Source organism: Rhinopithecus bieti, unplaced genomic scaffold (assembly GCF_001698545.2).
Source record: "Rhinopithecus bieti isolate Rb0 unplaced genomic scaffold, ASM169854v2 scaffold_14009, whole genome shotgun sequence".
NCBI classification, from domain to species: Eukaryota; Metazoa; Chordata; class Mammalia; order Primates; family Cercopithecidae; genus Rhinopithecus; species Rhinopithecus bieti.
This window is the reverse complement of record NW_016808040.1, coordinates 1272231-1296288: the sequence shown is the minus strand read 5'-3', so window position 1 is coordinate 1296288 and position 24058 is coordinate 1272231.

The window sequence follows — 24058 nt, the reverse complement described above, 5'->3', positions numbered from 1 at the left end:
ATTTTCTGGAGTAGGAGAATGCAACTGACTTCTCTTTGGTTATCTTATTATCTAGCCATCTTGCTAAACTCCTGTATGATTCTAAAATTTATTCATAGTTTCTTTAAATGTTTAATATAAAGTCTCATATCATTTACATTAATGAGATTTTGATTATTCTTTTCTGAACTTTAAGCTTCTTGTTTTGTTTCATAACACTAGCTAGGATCTCCCATACAAAGTCAAGGAGCTGAATTGCTAAAAGTGGGTGCATAATCTCATTCCTCATTCTTCTAACATTTCCTGTTTAAAATAATGCTAATAATGCACATTTTTTAATGATAGCGAATTTTGCTCTCTTCTAGTTTGCTGGAAATTTTTAACATTAGTTTATATTTAATTTTGTTAAGTGTTTTATGAAATTATTGAAAAAATTATATGGATATTCCCTTTTAATCTATTAATATGCATTTCTAAAATAAACCCACATTGGCAATTACGCTTGCTACATGATAGTGGATTCAGTTGGATAATATTTTGTCTGGAAGTTTTGCATCTGAATTTCTGAGTGAAATGGATTTTTTTCCTTGTTATAATATCTTACCCTCGTTTTACCTGTTTGTCTCTCTGTGCTGCATTTCGGGAATGGATTTTTTAAAATATTCTTTCCAACTCTAAGTATTATTATTTTACCACAATTATGATTGTAGCCCATCTTGAATTATCATTACCAATAAAATATTTATATCAATAGGAATATTTGATCATGCAAGAATTTCTAGTTGTTTCTTTTATACATCCACATATATTTTATTATAGCCCATTTTAAAAATAATTTCTTCTTCTAAAATAGTTATTTTATCAGTTATGTCCTTAATCATGTAAAACATAGTTATCTTAAGTCCTTCATCTCACTATAACATTAGTTTTAAATGAGGAAATCGTTTTTCTAGTCAGTTTTTTTTTCTTTTGACTTTCTTACTTGGTATTTGATTTTTTCATTTGCTTTGAAATTTGGGGTTATAGGTGTACATTGTGTGGAGATTATTTCTCTCGAGTTCTCTTTCTATTCTGTGCTCGTCTCTCACACCTAGTGGTTTTGCAAACTACCTCCACTAGTTTCAAGATCCAGGTCTCATAAGTGCAAGCACCGTGTCTTGCCTGGTGATGGCGTTAAAACCTTTGCAGATCCAGCTGCAGAACAAGTGGGTGCTTGACTCAGTTCCTGGTATAGCCTTTATGTCTGTGCCTTTATGCATCTCATTCTGAGAATCATAATCCAGGTTTACTTTTTATTCATTTTTAAGTAAACATAGAACAAAATTTCTTGTTTTTGGTGTACAGTCAAGATTCTGACAAATGCATGGAATCCTGAAATCACCGCTATAACCAAGAAACAAAACAGCTCTATCAACATTCCCCATCAACACATCATGTACAAAATTCTCCTGTGCTACCTTTTGTAGTGACATCCTTCACATCCTCTTCCCATTTCTACCATTCAGCCCCTGGGAACCGCTGATGTATTCTCCATTCTTGTAGTTGTGCCTTTTTCAGAATGTCATATACATGAAATCATAAAGTATGCAGCCTTTTGAATCTGGATTCCTTACTTGGCATCATGTATTCGAATGTTATGCATGTAGTGGCATGTGTCAATAGTTTAGTCCTTTTTATTGTCAAGCAATATTCCACTGTATGAATGGACTACAGCTTGCTTATCTATTTCACAATTCAGAGTTATTTGGTGTGATTCAATTTTTCGGCAATTACCTGTAAAGCAGCTATAAACATTCTCTAAAGGTAAGCAAACTGGTTTTCAGTTCTCTTAATAGAAATCAGATTTTAATAGTCAAAGTTGTTTCATGTAGCCTACTTTCATGAATGTGGTAAAGTTGTCCTGTACTTTCAAACAAAGAGCCTGAATTCAGTCACTTTCCAAAATGCAGTGTTTTTGGTCTCCTTTGCCCAGAAAGGTAGAATTGCTGGCCACCACCACCTGTTTTTAAATCTGGGGTTTAAAAGATGACCTTCAGGTTCAGCCCTTTCTTTTAAATTATTTTTTTTAAAACAAATTAGACCTTATTTTCAATTTTTATTTCTGCATTGTGGAAATATTTCCTTTATTTGTTTCCAAGTTATGTTTTTGTGGTTTTCTCATTCTATATTTTGCCCATAATTAAAATGTGGCAAAGCAGAAGAAGTGATCAGAGTACAAACTCAGAGTCATCTTGAAGAAGAAACACCGGGAGTTTCCAGACAATTCTGCCTCTGCAAATGGCATCGTCATTCATCCAGCTAAGCAAGCAAAGAATCGAGGGCTATTCCTGACATCTCCTTTGCCCTCAGCTTTCTTATAAAATCAAATGCAACATCTTATTAATTCTTACCATGGGACCGTCTCTCAAACCCTTCAGCTCCTCTCCATTTGTAACCTCCACTCTGGTTCAAACTCCTCGGGAAGTTGCTATAGCTTCCTGTGTGGTCTCTCCCCCATTTATTCCCTTCTTTCTGCCTATTTCTTACAATGAAGCCAGAGAGTGCTTTCTAAAGGCACATATGTAATCCGATTACTCCATTGTTTCAAATATTCTTGGGGCTACCATTGACCATAGTTTATAAACAAATTTAGCCTGTGGGCTCTGTTAGTTTCCTGTTTCATTAACTTTTCCCCCCACCCTGTATGTTTTATTTATACCAACCTCTCAATGCTTTGTAGAAATGATTCTTGTCTCACTTTAGGACCATCGCAAGTGTCAGTCCATCTTCTTAAAGTGCTTTTTCCTCTCCCTTGTGAAACTCACTTTTACGTATAATGTCTACCAAGACTTAGTAGAAAACCTTCAAGTAAGCCTTCCCTCATTCTCCAAACTCCTTCATGTTCTGTCACATACTCATTATACTTTGTAATTTACAGTAATTCTTTAATTTATTGTTAAATGTCTTCCTTGCTTGTCTTGGTTATTGCACCAGAACCTGTAACTTGCAAGTAGTAACTTTTCATCAAAGACTTTTATGTGAACAAATAAGTAGTTACAAAAAAACTTTATATACAGAAGGAGTCATTTAAGTGGTGCGATTTGGTGGATGCCAAGTATTTTCCTCTCTTCAAATATCTCACCTACTGATATCTGAAAGTTTATCAATCTTCGCTGCTTTTGATTAACCACTGACCTGTACGGACTCCTCATTTAAACAGTAATTCCTTCTAGTAACACTAATACATGATGCCCTTAACACTTTAGTGTAATGAGATCGTTAGATCACTTTCAACTCCAAGAGTTAGACGTGTCATATAACATATATAACATTGGAGGGAATTTTCCAGGTTAGGATCTTGGAAAGTTGAAGTGGTCAGGTAAAACTAAAACGGCACTACCTAGTTCTTTCCCAAAGGGTATACATAGTAAATGCGTAAAGTAGTGTTTACTGCAGTAGCTTAATTCATATCCAAAAGTAGTCATCACGATTTAGTTGAGTTGAGTGGCAATGGTGTCTCTCAAGCCTTAAACAATGAGCTGCTCATTCAGAGTGAGTTACTGTCATTGCTACAAGTGTCCATATAGAGCCTAAAACTGTTTCATTTAGCTTACTTTTGGGGTTGACCAGATAGTTGCCTTCTATGACCCCATCAATTTGGTCTATAACTTGAAAGAGAATTCTATCCTGCTAGCTAAAGTCGCTCTAAGTGACCAGTGAGATGTTCCACAGCATGTAAATTATAAAACAAATATTAGGCAGATAGCTTATAATGACTTTTTAGTTTTTATTTATTCATTTATTTTATAATAAGCAGATATTGGGACAAGAAACTTCTGAAAATATTTATAGTTTTCTGAAAGAAGGTGTCTTCCCTTCCTTCTGGGAGTTCAGGAGTGTTTTGACAAGGAAGAAAGATGAGTGAAGGAAGAGTGTATTGTATTAATAACTAACATTAATTGAATATAGAATATGTACTAGGTGCTATAAAAAGCTCTTTATATTGGATTATTGTGTTTAATCTTCAACCTTATGAGCTTCATGCTATTAATGCCTGTATTTTATAGATGAAGAAGTTGTGTCACAGAAAGGTTAACTAATTTACTCAAGGTCAACTTGCCAAGTGAGCATTAACCCCAGAGTGATCCTCTCCATAGGTGCAGACCAAAGTTCCAAGGGGCTTGGTATGCAGCCAGTCTCAGATGATTCTATTATGGCTGGCTGCCAGAATCAAGCTTGCTGTGAAAATACTGATTGAAGAAAAAATAATAGTCCACACAGCTATGGATATGGGTCCTTTGCATGAACTGAGAAGAAAGCGAAGTAGCATAAAGCTGGGGGGTCAAACTTTCGCTGCAGCTCCTCTGAATACAGTCATCTGCACCAGAGCATGGATGAGGTGGTCAAGGTTCTAACGCTGAAGATGGGGAAAATAAAAACCTATCTTTTATTCTTTAGGAAACCTATTTTTCATATTATGGCAACATTTGAAAACAATGTCTAAAAGGATAAAAGATAGGTTATATTTTCTGTAATGCAAGGAAGCATATTTAAGAATCAAAATATAACCCACACGCTAACTGCATGCTTCTATGGCATGGTCTTAGGGATCTTGAAATGCCATGGTGAATCCCTCACTCAAAACTTGCTTTCTAAGCTGTATTCCTTTCACTTTACATTCCAATCCCTGTTAAAATGAAAATTCTGCTTTAAATTTTTTTTCATTTAAAACAAACAATTTTCAGATTTTATTTGTATAAACCCAGCACACCTGAAAAATATGCCACTCTCCATTCGCAACTGTCATTCAATATGGCAGTGGTTGTCCAGCTTCCCACAACTTCTGGGTGCAGAGGATATCAGATTTTAGGGGGAAGCTGTGGGGAGAGAATAGAAAACCACACTGCCAAAAAGGGAACTGCACACGGATTTATGTAAGGGAAAGGAGAGCAGTGGACACCTAGGGCAAGGAGGAAAGAAAAGGGAAACTTTGCCAACAGCTCTTCTGACTTCACAATGTACCAAAGATCAGCCTGCCAAATACAATGATGCAACTGTGGTTTACAGGTTGACGTAGTACAATCTGATAACATCTAATAGCCTTCACGTCCATTTAAAATATTACTTACAAGTACTAGGCATTGTCCTTACTAGAAAGAAAAGTTCGTATGTGAAAAAGATCTTGGGCTATGGAGGAAAATTCAGATTTAAATTTCTGCATCATCCTTGATCGGCTGACTTGGGGTCTATTAACTAAACTCTCTGAGAATGTTTCTACCATAACATATGACATATGGGTAATGATATTTATGTGGTAGAATTTTTGTGAAGATCAAATGAGATAGGCTCCAGAGGGTGCTCAACGTAGTAGCTGCTCAGAGATATTTAGTATGAGTTTACACCCTCAGTTTTCTTCCTGGCCCCATGATCTGCTTCTCCTCTCCTTCTCATGTCTCTCTCATGCTGCTTCCTGGTTTTCTGAGGCATCCCATCAAGACCTGCACATTTGAGATGATGCGTTATATGTTGGCTGAGCTTTGTCCCTGTACTAGCTTATTTCAAGAAAGGACCTGGGTAAATACATTCGAACCAACATATTGACAATTAAAAACTTAGCTAATGTTACTCTCTGACAAATAGCTGCATCTTAATAAAAGGTAGCAAATTAAGAGTTGGAGTTTCAGTAGCAAACAAGAAAAAAGAAAATGAGGCATCCATGACTAATTAGGCTATAGGACTCCCAAATTCTGGTCTCCAGTTTCCAAGACTAAGAGGGCTGATTTTAGTCCTGGCTGAAGGACATTTAGGAAGAGACTGTGGATACAAAAGAGCTGAGGGTTGTGTGCAGAATGCAGGGTACTCAGGCATTTCGAAGTCAGGTGACGGGCAAGAGGCTTGAGATTAGCAGATAGCATGGTGGGAGGAAAACCAGGGTATTGATCCACAGAGTTGCTCCACATTCATGTTTCTACCTGCTCAACTAGAAACCACTCTGAGGCTTGCAGAAGTTAACATGCTGAAAGCAGTTTATATGTTCTTACTCCTTCATCCTCATCATAATCAAAAGCACCTCTGCTTCATCTTTTTACTATAAGCCATGTGCTCAGTCCTTCCTTAATATTTCAGCTAAGAATTGAGATATTTTCAATTATTTAAGTTATGTTGGAATCAGAGATATTGTTATCCTACATTGGAATCTATTTTGTGTTTCCTTATGACCTCCTCACCCTTTTTTATAGTCTAATGGTTAAAACTTGAGATTTGGAGTCAAATTATCTGTGGGGCTTGGGCAAGCTCATCTTCCAGTTTTCACCTATGGTGGAAATACGAGATACTTCACATTGTTCTATTAAACACTTAAGAAGGAAAAGCATTTCAACAGTGTCTGACACATCAGCAGTATTGCCCAGGGGTCTGCAGTCAGCATCTGAGGTTGGGGACACCTCTACCTGGAACCCCAGGAGGCCAGAGACACCATAGCATAGATTGACTGATGGTGCATATATTGTGCTTCTAATGTCATCAAGGGGAAAAAAATAGTCTTCTAGAAGGAAGAGTAACATTACAAAGGAAGAAAAGCAGGCCTGGCGCAGTGGCTCATGCCTGTAATCCCAGAACTTTGGGAGGCCGAGGTGGGTAGATCACAAGGTTAGGAGATCGAGATCACCCTGGCTAACATGGTGAAATGCCATCTCTACTAATAATACAAAAAAAAAAGAGAAAGAAAACACATTAGCCGGGTGCGGTGGCGGGCGCCTGTAGTCCCAGCTACTCAGGAGGTTGAGGCAGGAGAATGGCGTGAACCCGGAAGGTGGAGCTTGCAGTGAGCAGAGATCGTGCCACTGCACTCCAGCCTGGGTGACAGAGCAAGACTCTGTCTCAAAAAAAAAAAAAGAAAGAAAGAAAAGAAAAGAAAACAGTCCATAGGTTGTAGTTGCACTTTCTATAAAGAACATCCTACCCAAAAAGCCATAGTCTATTTAATTAGACATGTTAAAGCTATTCAAAATGTTAACAAAAGACATCAGAACCAAGTCATGTACATTGCTGGGACATTAATTAGCCTTAGGAGAAGATAACTTCAGAAAAAGTGGAAGTTGCCCTGATCACTCAAGGCAACCATTGTGTGAAGAAGGGGAAAAGCTGACTTTTTGTATCAATTGGTAAAAAGTGAGCGAACTTTGGCTCAATGGGAGGAAAAAAAACTTTCTCTACCTTATGAAATAAAATTGTAAAATTTCATTGCTAGAAGCAAATTCTGAAATCATACTAGCTTATCTTCTCAATTGACTTGTGAGATGACTGAGGTCAGGTTGGGTTTAGTGACTTTCACAGAGTCACACAGGAGGCATACAGAATCGGAAAACATGGCTTGACTCCCTGCTCCATTGCTCTCTAGCTGTAAAACCTTATGTCCTTTGTTCTGCTTTCAGGAGTCCTGAGAGAAGCTGAGGGCTTCGAGCAATGAGATTTGAGTCTACCTCCCTTCATCAAAAGTGCAGCTAGAAAAGCTTGGAGAAGCAACCGGAGCAGAAATTGGGAGGGTAATACTTTTACATCAAAACAACACTAGCTTTATTAGCTGTAATAAGAGCAAGGTACGTAAGTAGAAATGATATTAATCTGTCATGCATATCACTTCTCAAGTGGTTCCTCAACAATAGTGTTAATCAAGCTTCGCCCTGCTTTTATTAGAAACCTAGTGAAGAATAGCTTTGACATGCATCAGATGTAGGACACTAAGAAAATTGCCATATGTATAAATAAACTTATGCCTTGAAAATGTTTGTGCCATGCTCTGGGAAAGGGGGGTCAGGGAATCAATGAGAGGGTAGAGGTAGAAGGGAGAGGTCTGCAGAATGTGGAGGTGAGAAGGAGAGAAGAAAAGGGCTGGGCATGGAGGGAGGTAACATCAGGGCTAAACCTAACAGGCCTGGGGAGCCTCCAGAGATTTAGGCGGTTAAGTTTCTCTCCTTTTTTTTTTTTTTTTTTTTTGTGGTGGTCTCATTTTCATTTGGGTGGCTTTGGGCAAATCTTTCTGAATCTCAGATGATGCTAATACTGTCATCCAACTGAGGAATAAATAAGATGACAGGCTTGAAAGTGTTTTGCTAACTATAAAGTGATGCACTAATGTTATTTAGAGCAAGGAAGAAAAACTAGAGAGCATCTAATAACTTACAATGCTATTACAGGAAAAAAAAAGTTTGTCCATAGGATACACCAAGATGTATGAATAAAAAGTGGTTCATCAATTATCCCAACCTAGAAAGACTCAGCCAAGGATGGACAAAATACTAAATTCCTCTCTTAGGTATATATGGAATAGGTCAGGGAGATAGTTTATTTTACTGCTCTCCTTCCTATAAATGTGGGGTTCAGAATTGAACAGTTGTTCCATCAACCATGACCCTAAAAAGCTGGTTATGCTAGGAATCTAGGAGAAGAGATTCAAATGTATTTTCCCTTGGATATAAAAATGGGGAGGAAAAGCCACAGTGGTGACATGTCATTTTGCATACTTCAGAGTTCCAGGAGAATCCAATGATCCCTAGCTTTTGATTCTGTGTGGGCTCTCTGTGGTACTGGCTGTATCAGCTGTTCTTAACCATGAACCAGAGCATCTTGGAGAGGAGCTGCTAAGTGCCTACTGAGTCTGCAGCATGGAAAACATGTCTGCAACGTTAATAGAGAACTCTGGTTTCTGGGGCTGAGAGATTTCAATCACTAATATTGTCAGTGAGTGAGTGTGGCTGGGGCCATGGTGTACGCTTGTCTGAATTAAAGAACATCAGTTTTGAAAAAAAAAAAAAATCATAAAACAAAAACAAAAACAACCTTGCTAAGTAGGTGCCAGGTCCGGTTGTGAGCCATTGCAGGTGTGTGAGCAGACTGGAGCTGGGCCGACTTCCTCCCATGCAGCAGGGAGCCCTCCTGCAGGGCCAGGCAGCTCACCACAGCACCACTGCTCAGAAACAGGAGGTTAATTAGCCCAGCACTTAATGAGAGCGTCTGGAGGAACTGTTGAGAAAATACTAAAAAATAAATGAGATGGAGTAACGATGGAAGGAAGGCATAGACGTGCTCTGAAATGGCTGGTAGGCAAAATAATATGGCTGAGACAAATTGAGAATGACTGAGCAGCTGAAGCCTGGCCCCAGTGCTGCTGAAGGGGCACCCTCTTAATGAACAAGCAGTGCAGAGATGGAGGAACTTATGAAGCTTGGCAGCTATGGTGGTGGTGAAGTGTGTGTGTGTGTGTGTGTGTGTTGGGGGTAGGGTAGAATGGGAGACAGGGTTTCTTTTCATTTTAAGGACGCTGGAATCACAAGACTTTTAAGTCAAAGAAATTATTATCTTCTATCCCTAGGATCATTTCTATTGGCTTCTTATTAAGCTTGGCACTTATCAAAAGTAAATATTTGCGGGATAAATGAGTGGATTAAAAAAATGAGCTTTGTTAATTCGATGCCATGATTTCATTGCAGTTGTTTTCCAATCATGCTCTGAAAAGTCTGAGAGTTCCATGGAGATATATCAGGAAACTCCACGAAATTGTTGGCAAATTGTTGAGATGAGTATATGGCTCTTCAGAGAAGTACTTCAGAGTCCAAACACTCAACAGGGTCTGATTTAGAACTAGGGGTCTAAATGAGCCAAATTTCAGCCTGGCTATCCTAGCCCAAGGTCACAGGGAGAGTTGGTAGCTGAGTTAAGGATTAAGTCAAGAACTTCTGACTTCAATTCCAGTGATCTTTCCAATTCACCATGCTTAAGGCTGCACAAATTTCAGAAGGTTGGGCCAAATAATACATCAAATGTTCATGCAAAATTGTCAGTGCCTTGGAAATGCAGCAAAACTTGAGACGGAAAAATAAAAATTTAGCCAAATTTTCAGGGTAATGATTGTCCAAAAAGGAGGACTTAGACAATAAACAAAGTCAGAACAGAAAACCCAGTTAAAATGCATACACATAGCATTATCAAAGAGATCACAACGCTGTGAAATCTTACTCTCGATCTGAGCTCCTGTTCTTTGAGGTAAGTAACATTATCCCAATACTGAAGTCTGAAAGCTAGTATCCTCTCCAATTTATATGATGGACCCTGTAACTCTACCTAATATAGTTAAAAGGTGGGGCCTTTGGGATATAATTCCATCGTAAGGGCTCCACTGTCATAAATGGGATTAGTGTACTTATAGAAGAGTCTCAAGTGAGTGCTCTTGCCTTCTTTAATCATGGAAGGAAGCAGTAATAAGGCATTATATTTCAAAAAGAGAGCAAGCTTGCCCAGAAGCCAAATCTGTGGGAGAATTGATCTTGAACTTTCCAGCCTCCAGAACTGAAAACAACAATATTCTGTTGTATAAATTATTCAGTCTGAGGTATTTTGTTATAGCAGCAGGAACAGACTAAGACACCCAATTTACAGATAAAAAAGCTGAGGCTGAGATGAAGTAACTCAACCAAGGTCACAGTGCTAGGAAATGGCCGACCCTGAATTCAAACTTAAGCCCATCAAATATCAGTATCTTCAATCCCACTGAGTGGAATAAATGAGCACGATTTCATTGTGAGATAATTAATAAAGTTCAAAAACAAATGGGCAAAATAATCAGAAAACACTGACAGATACTGTGGTGACAATGAGAGCCAAAGCCGTAGATCTCCACACTCTGCTTGGGCACTGAGAACCGAAACCACATTTTATCATCTACAACAGCATGACTGTGCCATTTTTCTGTCTCTGTTAGCTTGTCTTGCTTATTGCTCTGTCTCCATTAGCATGGCCTTATTCTTTCTAAAGTCTCTTGCCTGGGCAAATATTTTGATTGTTCATTACAGGAACTTCCTGAAAGACTCAATGCTTCAATGGAAAACATCAACACTTTGTGCTCTCCAATTATTTTAATTCCTAATTCAAAATATTCACCATGCTATTTCCACAAATCCTGGACTGTTTTATTACAATCCTTATCCAAATGCAATCAAACTCCAACTTTGAAAGATTTGCCTAAAATCAATAGTTTTTAACCTTATCTTCTCTCCACAAGACACTGACAAAGCTTTGCAAAGTGGTGTTCTCCCTTACAATAATAAGCAATTAATTTGGTTTCTTCTTATTAAGCAGTTGTGTTGCTAATATTTGGGGAGCCAGCTTTTGACAAAAAATTGGCATTGGAAAGCATCCAAATGCCAAGATTCCCCTCATCCTCACATCTCAAACAGAGAAGGAAATGAGGAATCCAGACCTAGAACACCAACAAACAGAGCTTTCAAAAGACTCCACTGCTCTGCGGAGAATATTTAAGTTCAGAACAAGGGCCAAGTGGTCTGTCCTCTTTACCCTTTCCCCCTGCATACAATAGCTCCTTCTGCAGTCAGAGTTGAAGTCAATACTGTTGGGGAGGAAGAGTAATATCAGGTCAACTGGAGAAGTCAGAGGCAAGAGGCAAAATGAGTAAGTCGGAGGACCACTTTATGTCAAAGCTGGGAAGATAAGAGAGTTTAACAGTGCTACTGGGGTTGGCATACTGTTCTCTTATAATGTCTTAGTGGTGAAGTGAGGGAAACAGATGCAGAAATCATTTTCTAACCAAAGGTCAGAACCACAATGTGACACCCTTCCACCCAATTCTTTAACACTTTTAAGTTCTTTTTCAAATTTATTTATGAAACCCAAATTCCGTATTAAAGGCATTGCTGTTGGTCTATCATTAGAGACAGAGGTGAGAAATGAAAAATAGGCTAGGAAAGAAAACACATACACTTGAGTTCTGTGTGATGTGGGAGGCGTTCTACCAGGAAGCCATCAAAGCACCATAGCCTCCCTGTCACATAGTGCTCAGACTGAGGAAATCACATAACCTACCTGATAATTGTGCAACTCAGCTCTGAATAGGATTACAGGTGGTGTTCCCAAAATCCTTTCCATATTAAATTTGAATTATTTTAATCAACCCAGCATGATGTCTACCACATAGCAGTATTTTAACATAGCAGTCAGATGGTCTGATAATTCAAATTAGCTGCTCTGAAGGTGGCTGAGTATAGTGAGAGATGAATGGTTTATGACTCTGATTCATTGAATAAATATTTAAAAGGAGTCACCACAAGCAAAGAACCACTATAGTCACTACAAAGTGTGTCAAAATGTTGGGATGGAAAATCAGGAAGAGGGGAAAAACATGTATACAAGCCTAGTGCTTGCAGAAGAAACCAGGTGAGGGAGCAGGAGGCAAACTCTTTTATATTCAAACTTCCCTTGAATTTGGCACATTTTGGGGTACTACAGAAACAAAATAAAGAGCTTTCTTCTTGCTCTTAATTTTTTATGTGCTCTCAAACCATGGTATTTTCTGTTCTTTAGTATCAGTTACTTCTCCTCTGTCTGTTTTCCAGCTTCTAAAAGTTTACAGGCATTTCATTTCTGTCTTTTAATTTATCTTTCTCTCTCTCTCTCTTTTTTTTTTTTTTTTTTTTTTTTTTTTTTTTTTTTTTTTTTTTTTTTTTTTTGAGGTGGGGTTTCACCCCTTCGCCCAGGCTGGAGTGAAGTGGCACAATCTTGGCTCACTGCAATCTCCGTCCCCCAGGTTCAAGCTATTCTCCTGCCTCCGCCTCCAGAGTAGCTAGGATTTCAGACACCCTCCACTATGCCCAGCTAATTTTTGTATTTTTAGTAGAGATGGGGATTCACCATGTTGGTCAGGTGGTCGACATTTCTTTTGAACTGATGATTCTACTCACAGTATTTTTGTTGTTAAGTTACGTTTTGTATTGCTTCTTTAAAACATTGTACTTTAGAGAGGTGTTTAGGAGAGGAGAAGAGCAAAGGAGATGAGTATTAATATTAATCCATCTTCTTCACCTAGAAGACTTTCATTGTCTGGTGACTGAAGGAATAGCAGTAGTGTGCTAACTAGATTTCATACTCCAGTTTTGCAATCCTTAAGTCTATTTACCACACCTTTCTAAATTGCAAGTCTGATTACACTATGCTTCTTTGAAGAAGCCTCCAAAAATTTCAAGTAGTTACTAAATAAAGTCAAATTTTCTTGCCATGACTAAATCAAAGGTCACTATGATGTGCACCTGCCCGTAACTTTAATCTTATTTCTATAGACTCTTGTCTCAAATCTCATGACCTAATCCTCTTGAATGTCTTTCATATCCTCACACATACCATGCCAGTGTCAGCTTCACACTTTAATCCCTCTATCCCTTCTTCCTGGAATGTTAGCACCATCTCCATTCTTTTCTGGCCATCTGGCTAATCAACTCGTCTTTTGAGACTATGACAACATCCTTCCCTCCCTGAAGGCTTCACTAAATCCTCCAAATAGATGTGGCCATTCCTTTTGTTATGACCACTCTGTATCTGGTGCCTACAACTATTGCAGCATATTTTGGTATGCTTTAATTAAAAAAGAAAGGAGCCACAAACCCTGCGGTCTCCCTCTACTTGATTCTATGCTCCTTAAAGGCTGACACTGTCTCATTTATCTTTTGGCCCTATTGCTCACCAGAAGGTCTGGTATGTAATGGGAACCCATTAAACATTTGGAACTTTGTCTTCCTCTGCCATCTAATATTGGTATGCTTTAAATACTAGCTCGTCTGCAAAAGATTTTCCCCTCTCCTTACTCCCTAATATGTGCTCCTTCTTCCTTCTGGCCCTGGCATAATAATCAATCCCTGGCATATGAATCCTCACCTCTTTTCTGGGTTCAGAGGAGCAGCTCAAAATTCACTATAATTTCTGGGATTTATCCCAGATTCAGCCCTGATTCCTGATTCATCTCGATGTCTTGCTTTTCTTTTTCCCACCTGCTGCTTTCCATGTCTGGTTACTGATATAAAGTGCTTTGATTAATGGGCAGGACAGGGACTAGAACAAGTAAGATCTCAGCTGAGTTATGTTTCTCACCATTAACAGTTGTGTAACTTGGGTAAGGTACTTAACCTTTCTCATCTGCAAAACAAAGATAATACCTTCCTGAATTGTTGCTTAAAGAGCAAATTAGGAAATAGTTCAAAATTTATTAAAATTCCTTGCATAACCCAAAGGTTCAACAAGTATTTGCCTTTTCTTGTTTGTCAGTCAAGTGCTGAGTTGTGCTGAGTCAAGAACTGTGCTAAAAGTAATATAAAGGCAAGCTTGTTTTATCATGATGTCTGGTTCACTATTAAGAGCATTTCTTGCAGAAAGATCCGGTTACCAAGACTTACATAAAATCTTTTTTAAAAATCACTATTTGCAGAAACATAATATTCTAAATCAATTTATTCTAACTTTTATCTATTATTTATGAACAATTGTGGAAGTTTCAAGTTTGAACTATAGTATGTTTTACTCAATAAATGTGTGTTAATCTATTACCATCTCTATATCTTGATACTTATACTCTGACATCTACAAGAGTGAATATAGCACAGTTCCCACACTCAAGAAGCTCTTTTCTCAAAATACATTTTTCAATTTTCATATAGTAAACTTTACTCTTTTTTGTGTATAGTTTTGAGTTTTTACAAACGACTAGTCATGTAAAAATCACAATCACAATCAATATACAGAAGAATTTCATCCTCCTGCTTAATATTCCCTTATGCTGCTCCTTTGTTGAAAAACCTTATCTCCATCCCCAAACCTCGGCTGCCAACAGTATGTAAAAAACTATTCCTATAGTTTTGTATTTTCCAGAATTTTATACTTATAGAATATACAACATGTGGGCTTTTGACTGTTTTTCTTTTACTTAGCGTAATGCTTTTGAGATTCTTCTGTATTACTGCATGTATAAACAGCTCTATGAACTCTATTGATAAGTAGTATTCCATTGAATGGTCATGCCATATTGTCTTTATCTATCCCTCTGTTGAAAAACATTGGAGTTGTTTCCAGTTTTAAGCAATTACAAATAAAACTGCTATGAACATTCATTTACAAGTTTCTGTGTGAACATGTCTTTAATACTCTTGGGTAATGAGTGAAATTGCTGGATCATATAAAAAGTATAAGTTTGATTATACAGGAAACTGCCAAACTATTTTCCAGAGTAGTTTTGCCATTTTATATTTCCACTAGCAACGTATGAGAATTCCAGTTGCTCTGCATATTTATTTGGTACTGTCAGATTTAAAGTGTTGTCCATTCTAGTAGGTATGTAGCATTTCATTATGGTTCTAATTTGCATTTACTAATGATTAATGATTGTGAACATCTTTTCATGTGCATATTTGTCATTTATATGTCTTCTTTGGTGAAGTGTATATTCAAACCTTTTAGCCATTTTAATTAATTGTTTTTTACTTTTGAGTTTTGATAATTCTTTAGCTATCTTAGATGTAACTTTTTGTTGTTATGCAATTTGCAAATATTTTATCCTATCTTTGACTTTGATCTTTTTATTCTATGAATTGTGTTTTTTACAGAGCAAGCATTTTTAATTTTATGAATTTTAATTAATCAAGGTTTTAGTTGATGGCTCGTGTTTTTGGTGTTGCCTCAAGGAGCTTTTAATATGGTATCAGGCTTAAAGCCTTTGACTGAACATCCACAGGATAGGTTAAGTGGGATATGAGTAATGTAAAGTGCTATAAGAGTTCAGGGGAGGGAGATACAACTTGGAAGTAGGTAGTTTTACAGTGTTGCTTAACAGTTTTCCAATAAGCTGCTGCTGACTCCTGAATTTTCTAAGTATTGAGATATATTGTTAATGTTTCAAAAGTTGGCTTGAACACAGAGCTTAAGAAATGTATCTATCTGTGGTCAGTGAGCCCAAAACTAAGCCATTAGTGATATAAAGAGTCAGGATTGTTACTAAGCTCTCAAGCTCTGCCCAGAAACTCTCCCCTTTGCCCTAGTGCTAGCCATATATCATTTTATTCCGTGAGCATTTCTTTAACATCTTGGTGGACCCTTCGGGTTTTATACATTTTCTTCTATGATTTATGAGGAACAAATTATCTGTTTATTGTACTCATTGCTGTGATCTTCTGTGCCACACTGAGATCTTTCATTCTGCTTATCTTAAATTTCCTTGTGAGAGACTGATGGTTTGTATGATTAAAATAAAATAAATCTTGTATTAGTATATGCCTTTGTCATAGTACCATGAGTGCCTTGTAATCTCAGTCTCTACATGATCAGGATTCAGCACCTAGTAAGTACTAAATAAATCTTTGATGAGAGAGAATAATTGATCGAACTCCTAATACAGATTAGAAAATATTTGAGCAGAACTTTTAATCTTATGTCTGTATATATCTATTCATATCGATGTATGTATAAATACTAAAACAAGGAGTGTTTCAGATATTTCTGAGGTTGAAGGAAATATTTTGCCCCCGATGTTGGAGGGGAAAAAATCTAAAGTTTTTGCAGATGTAAAACAGGGCCATTTAAAAAATAGTTCTTAGCTGTAAAACAACAGCATTCAGTTTATTAGAAGTGTTACTTTGCTTGGTAGCCATTCTTACAAGGCCAAGAAAAAATGTAAATTTGGTAAAAGAAAAGAAGTCCCTGACTTCATCGCCTCAGTGCACATTTTTAATCAGGTGGGTCATGCCAGTGAGGTGAGACTTTTACTGAGATATCTGCAGTGTAGCCCAGTCTGTGCCTCGTGATAGTTATTGTTTGTATTCACACTGGGTGGACACAGTGCCCCGGCAAGTTCCTATATCCTCAGCTTCCCAGCACTGCTCATAACTAGCATATGCTCTGGCTGAATGACCTGGCTTCATTCACAGCTAAATCAGTACTAAAGCAGTTTGAATGATAGATAGCAGCTTATCAATAATTGAAAAGAAAGGCTTAGAGATATCCCATTATCTGAATAATTAATGCTCCACTTGGGTTTTGTAATTCCTTAATAAAACTGACTGATTGATTTGCTTAATTAATTCCTCCTTTGACAGGCTTATTGCTTTCTTTGGAGACAGGGATGGGTAAAAGAAAAAAAAAAAAAGATAATTCAAGCCAAGAGGAAAGATTTAAAATCTTCATAAACGTTAACCCCCTCGGAGTATTATGGAAACAAGTTCTCTAGCAAACCTTCTCCGGCAATCTCTGTTTTGCTATAAAAGACCCCTATACCCCTGTCAATGGACACCGCATGGGTGTATTTGGAACTACAACTGATGAAACATTATGCTAAACTGTAAGGGCTCCAACCACATCTGTAGTAATAAACTCAGCTGAACCTTAAACACCTTTGAATAAATTGATCTGAATGAATGTTTAAAGCTGACTTGCATTTAACGTAACGAGCTCTGAGTAAGGCAGCAGCAGCTACCTTGACGCTGAGAGAGCTACTGGCTCTGCCAGCTCGGAGCATCCCTCTGGCTTCCGTGCACCTGCTCCGACTGAAGAACAGTGCCGGTCTCTAGAATTTGGTCCAATCCCAATTCTGCTGCCATCTTTCTTATGTTGACTGGGATCAACCAGAGATGAATCAAACTACCACAGAAAATTAAACCAACAAATGGAAAGAAATAGGGCATATGGAGTGAGGACTGGAAGGCAGAGAGTGAAGTACCAAAGAAAGAGAAAAGGAAAACTGAGTCTATAAAGGGAATTCAGACAGAAGGAAAATAAGGACATTTAGCTGAATTTGGGAACTTATGTATAATATACTGCTTGAAAAAATAATAAAATCATTCTTTAAAAGCTTATAAAATGTTTGAAAATAGAAAATACATTATTCAACTGAAAGAAGGAAACAAGTCTTACAAACAGACATTCCAATGACTTGTCAATAATTTTTGTCAAGTGAAAGTATCAGGATATACAATGGAAGTTTCCATCCTGAATTTTATTTTAGTCATCTCTGGCATCATAACATTGATTCCTGTGGTTTTCTCAAGAACCTAATGAAAGACACTTGGTGGACCTCCTTCTCCTTGGTGATAAGGGGCCTATATTTTCTTTTTTTGTGTTTTTTTTTTTTTTTTTTTGAGGGTGGAGTCTGCCTTAGTAGAGGAGACTGGCTATGGCGACCAGCCTGCAGTGCAGTGTCCGGTTCTCCGCTCCCTGCCCCCTCCGCCTCCCGGGTTCACGCCATTCTCCTGCCTCAGCCTCCCTAGTAGCTGGGACTACAGGCGCCCGCCACCTCGCCCGGCTAGTTTTTGTATTTTTAGTAGAGACGGGGTTTCACCGTGTTAGCCGTGTTAGCCGTGTTAGCCAGGATGGTCTCGATCTCCTGACCTCGTGATCCGCCCGTCTCGGCCTCCCAAAGTGCTGGGATTACAGGCTTGAGCCACCGCGTCCGGCCGTAAGGGGGCGTATTTCTAACCAGAGGTTTCCATGTAGGAGCCTGGGTAATGGCAGTGTCTGTGGAGTAGTGAGAACAGGTTTCTTTTTCCCAATGTTTTGTGAATAGAGGTGGAAACAGTATGAAATGAAATATGTTTTCTAATAAAGCAGCATCCAGTCCTGCAGTGTGGGCACCTCAGCTGTATGGCTAGAGGAGGTTGAAATGGTCAGAGGTGATCCTTAGGTCCCTTAAAAATCACATTTCACAGTTTTGACTTGTCACAGTGAAAGTTATAAGTTCTCATTCCAAGAGTGAACAAATGATTGAGAATATCTGAGCATGCATTCTGAGTACATTTCCAGCAGCTATGACACATACCATCTCAGTTAATCTTCATAGCAGTCCTGTAAGATAAACATCTTTAGTTGCATTTATAGATCAGAAATCTATAGATCAGAGACCAAAAAGGATCAATCGCAGAGAAGTAAATGCCAAAGTTGGCACTAGACCTACATCACCATTTTGACCCAATTTGTTTAAGTCTCATTTGCTTGCCCCAATTCTTTACCCTTTTACCCAGCTTCTTTCTGTTCTTCCAGGCTGTTGTCTTCCACAAAGACTGTACTGACTATACCAGTTTATATCAACCATTCTTCTCTGAAATGCTTTCATTCTTGTCATTAAATATCTTCAATTAATTACTAGATTTTTCTCTTTCTTCATATGTTTCATTTTTATCTTTTTATCTAGTATATAAATACCTTTGCTATTATGATTTCTCTGCAGGGAACAGAATGTTTAGTACGTTGTTGGTTACATAGATATCTCAAAATATTGTATGCAGTCAATCAATTGATAAGCAATTTTAGGTACTCCTTTTGCAAAAGATAAAATTAAGATGTATTACACCTGCTACAGTACAGTTGAGCAGGTTTTTACTGGAGATTCACTACATATTTGATTCTATGCTAAGTATTGCAAGACTTCCAATAGCTTTTGGAAGAATAAGTTTCCACATTCCCGTGTATACTTTTATATACTATTTTACAACTATTTTATGTATTTCCTCATTGTATATACATACTTATCGTGTGTTCCTATTCCTCTTTCTTCGGTATATCTGAAAGAACACTGAATTCCCATAGAAGATCACTGTATTCTCAGCTAGTCGGTTTAAGATTGACCATACTCCTAGCTCTAAGGGTTAGTCCAATTACAATAATCCAATTAGCATGTCCCATCACCTGGGCATGCAAATGTGCTTAAAGATGGGTTTGCCACTTCTGCTAGAATCTCTTCTTCTTGCTTATTTAAAAAAAAATTATGATTTTACATCTTACAATGCCCTGGGCAGAGCTACACCAAGATGAGAAACAAGAAACAACTCCTTAGCTGCACTACTGACATTAGCCACTATGTGGTCTTCCTGTGTCTTATTTCTGCCTATATATGTTCAGTTTCCTTTCTAAAATCAAAAGCTAATCAAGTCTCTCCCATGCTTAAAAACACTTGATAGCTCCCATTGTCTAAAGGATAACAACCTACTTTTTCAGCATGAGTTATCGTTTCACATAACTCTAACTAATTCCCACAATACCCAGCCAGGGTTTCTCAACTAAGAGTGCTACTACCATCTTGGACAACATAATTCTTACTTTTGTGGGACTGTCCCACACATTGCAGGATATTGATCATCCCTAAATTTCTAGCATTTAATGGCTTCAATGTGCCCCATCACTGTGAAAACCAAAAGCACTGTAGACATTTCTAAATACCTCCTTGTGTTTGATGAGAAACCTTGAGACATCACTCTTCTTTCTCCAAATATGCTGGAGCATGCATAGATTTGTCATCCAACAGCACATAGAACAGTGCTGAACGCACACTAGTCACTAAACCATTTACCTGATTGAGATAAGTTAAATAATCAATAATTGACTTAAAGATATATCTTGACTACTTGTTACATACTGAATTGGACTGGACAAAACCCAATATCAAATAAATGTTATTACATTTTATTCCTAACTTCAAGTTACTTAAGTTCTTAAAGGAAAAAATATCACCCCTATGCAAAGTTAATTGATTGTACAAGGGAATAATAACTCAAGACAACAATTTAAAATAACCCATAACTTAGTATAGGATTAAATGTCTATTGGGTTAAAAGACGAGTTTTGAAGGGCTGTTTGAACGCTCAAGGTGACTACAAAAAGATTTTAAGCCTAGTGTCCTCAGAAATGTTTCTATCAAATAGGAATATGAGTCAGTCTTCCAAGATCTAAAACTAGTTATATATTTCTTGTAATGATATTATGTCATGCATGCTTTTACAAAACTTGCCAGTTCCATCAATATTGAAAACACAGGAAATTTCTTCCTTGGTGACGTTTTTCAGATGTCATAGAAGATTCTTTCCCACTTTTTTATTTGTGCAAAAATATACACAACATAAAATTTGCCATGTAAACCATTTTTAGTGTACAATTTGGTGATTTTAAATATTCATAATGCCGAGTAACCATCACCACCATCTATTGCCGAATTTTTTTATCTTGTAAAACTGAAACTCTGTACCCATTAGACAGTAACTCCCAATTCTCTCATACCTCAGCCTACATTTTGCATTTTCATTCCTACTATAGATACTTGAGTACTTCTACATTTTAGCTATTATAAACAGTAGTATTTCTGTAATCATTTGTATTCAAATATCTCTTTGCATATTCTTTAAATTACTTTGGGTATAAACCCCGAAGAGCAATTTCTGGATCATATGGTAATTCTACTTTTAACTTTTTGAAGAATTGCTATACTGCTTTCTACAGTGGTTCTACCATTTTACTTTCAACTAACAATGCCCAAGGGTTTCAAATACTCTACAACTTTGCCTGAACTTATTATTATTTTGTTTTTACTTTTTTTTCACCCAGTAGTAGCTATCCTGATGGGTGTGTGGTGGTATCTTGTTGCAGTTTCTTATTTGCATTTCTCTAATGCTGAGCATCTTTCCTTGGGGATGCTGAGACATTTCCTTGGGGAAATGTCTACTCAAGTCTTTTACCCATTTTTGAATCTGGTCATTTATTTATTTGTTGTTGTATTTTAGGAGTTCTCTACCTATTCTCAATTTTAATCCTTCATCAGATATATAATGTGCAAATATTTGCTCTCATTCTATAAGTTGCCTGTTTACTATATTGATAGCGTTTTTATGCACATTTAAAAATTCATAAGTCCAATTTATCTATTTTTTCCTTTATTACATATTTATTTCGTCTCATATTCAAAAAAATTCACTATGCCATATTCAAAAAATAATTGAATCTAATTTTATGAAGCTTTTTTTTCCCTGTGTTTTCTTTCTAGGGGTTATATAATTATACATTTAGGTCTTTGATTCATTTTAATTTAGTTTTCGTATATAATGTGAGGGAAGAGTTTTGACTTCAATCTTTTGTATGTGAATATCCAGTTTTTCCCAGCTCCATTTGCTGAAAAGATTGCCTTTTCTCCATAGAATGGTCTTGGCATTCTTGTCATAAATCATTTGACCATATATGTGAGCATTTATTTCCAGGCTTTTTATTGTATTCCATTGGTCTATATTTCTGTCTTTATGTCAATACCACACTGTTTTAGTTACTTTAGGTTTGTAGTAAGTCTTAAAATTAGAAAGTTTTAGTCTTCCAGTTTTGTTCTTCTGCTTCAAGGTTGTTTTGGCTATTTGAGATCCCTTGAGATTCCATATTGATTTTTGGATAAGTTTTATATTTCTGCAAAAAAAAAAAAAAAAAAAAAAATCATGGCGGTTTTGATAAGGACCGCATTAAATCTGTAAATAACTTTGGGTGCTATTGGTTTCTTAACAATATTAGGTCTTCCAGTTCATGCACATGGGATGTATTTTCATTTATTTATGTCTTTTTAAATTTCTTTTAGCAATATATGGTGGTCCTTCACCTCCACTGTTAATTTCTAAGCTTTTTTTCTTTTTGATGCTACTATAAATGGAATTGTTATTATAATTTCATTGTCTCAGATTGCTCATTGTTAGTGTATAAAATGCAATTGATCTTTGAATGTTGATTTTGTATTCTGATACTTTGCTGAATTTATTAGTTCTAACAGGTGTGTGTGTGTGTGTGTGTGTGATATTTCTTGCCTAATTGCCCTGGCTAGAACTTCTAGTACTATATTACATAGCAGTGGTAAAAGTGGTTATTCTTGTCTTGTTCTTGATTTTACAGGAAAAGCTTTCAATCTTTAACTATTTTGTGTGAGGTTTGCTCGGGACTTTTCATGTATGGCTTTTGTTATGTTGAAGTAGTTTTCCTTTACTCCTTTGTTGTTAAGTGTTTTAATGAAAAAAATGATGTTACATATTTTCAAATGGCTTTTCTGCATTATTAGAGATGATCATATGATTCCTTTCTTTCATTCCGTTAATGTGATATATTACATTAATTGATTTTTCTATATTGACTCATCCCTGCATTCCAAGAATAAATTCTGCTAGGTCATAATGTATAATCCCTTTAATGCTTAATTAAGTTTGCTAGTATGTGGTTGAGAATTTTTAAAATCAATATTCATAAGGCATGTTGACCTTCTCTTATAGTCTCTTTGGTATCATGGTTAATGTTGGCCTCATCAAATAAATCAAAAAGTGTTTCCTCCTCATCATATTTTTGAAAAGTTGAGAAGGATTGGTGTTAGTTCTTTAAATGTTTGGAAAATTAACTGGTAAATCTAACAGGTCCATGGCTTTTCTGTGTCAGGAGATTTGTAATTACTGATTCATTCTTTTTACTCATTATAGATATATTCATAGTTTTTATTTATTTCTGATTTAGAATTTGTTAGGAATTTGTTCATTTCATCCAAGTTATCCAATCTGCTGGCGTGTAATTGTTCACATTACTGTCTTATAACCCCTTTTAATTTCTCTAGAACTGGTAGTAATGTTCCCATTTTCATTTCTGATTTTAGTAACTTCTGTCTTTTGTCTTATTTTTCCCTTAGGTTTTTTTTTTTTTTTAGATGGAGTCTTGCTCTGTCATGAAGGCTGGAGTGCAGTGGCACGATCTTGGCTCACTGCAACCTCTGCCTCCTGGGTTCAAGCAATTCTCCTGCCTCGGTCTCCCAAGTAGCTGGGACTACAGGTGTGTGCCACCGTGTCCAGCTAATTTTTTGTATTTTTAGTAAACGAGGTTTCACAGTGTTAGCCAGGATGGACTCGAACTCCTGACCTCGTGATCCGCTCACCTCGGCCTCCCAAAGTGTTGGGATTACAGGCGTGAGCCACCGCGCCCGGCCTTCTCCTTTGTTTTTACTAGAGAAAGTTTATCATTTGCTCTTCTGGCCTGCTCTGAATTTTAGTAGTGGCTCTACGAAACAGTGCTGCCGGAAAGAAGGCAAGAGAAACTCTGTTAAAGTCACTGTGCCAGGCCTTTTTTTTCTTAATCGTATGTAGCTAAAAGTTGATCCATTACGTTGATCTTTTCAAAAAAATCAACTTTTGAGTTTATGATTTTCTCTATCAATTTTTCAATGTTATAGTTTGTTTATCATGCTCTATTATTTTTTATTTCCTTTTTTCGCTTGCTTGGGTTTAGTTTGCCCTTCTTTTCCTAGTTCCTAATGTTCCAAAGTTAAGTTTTTGGTTTGAGACCTCTGTAAAGCACTCTTGATTAGGTATCTAACCACTAACTGTGATGCTCTTACCTAGCACTGGGGAACTATCCATGACAAGGAGTTTACTCGCAGCCTAAAGATATATTTCTGCCTTTCTTCTGAAAAAAAAAAATATATATATATATATATATATATTTATTTATATAT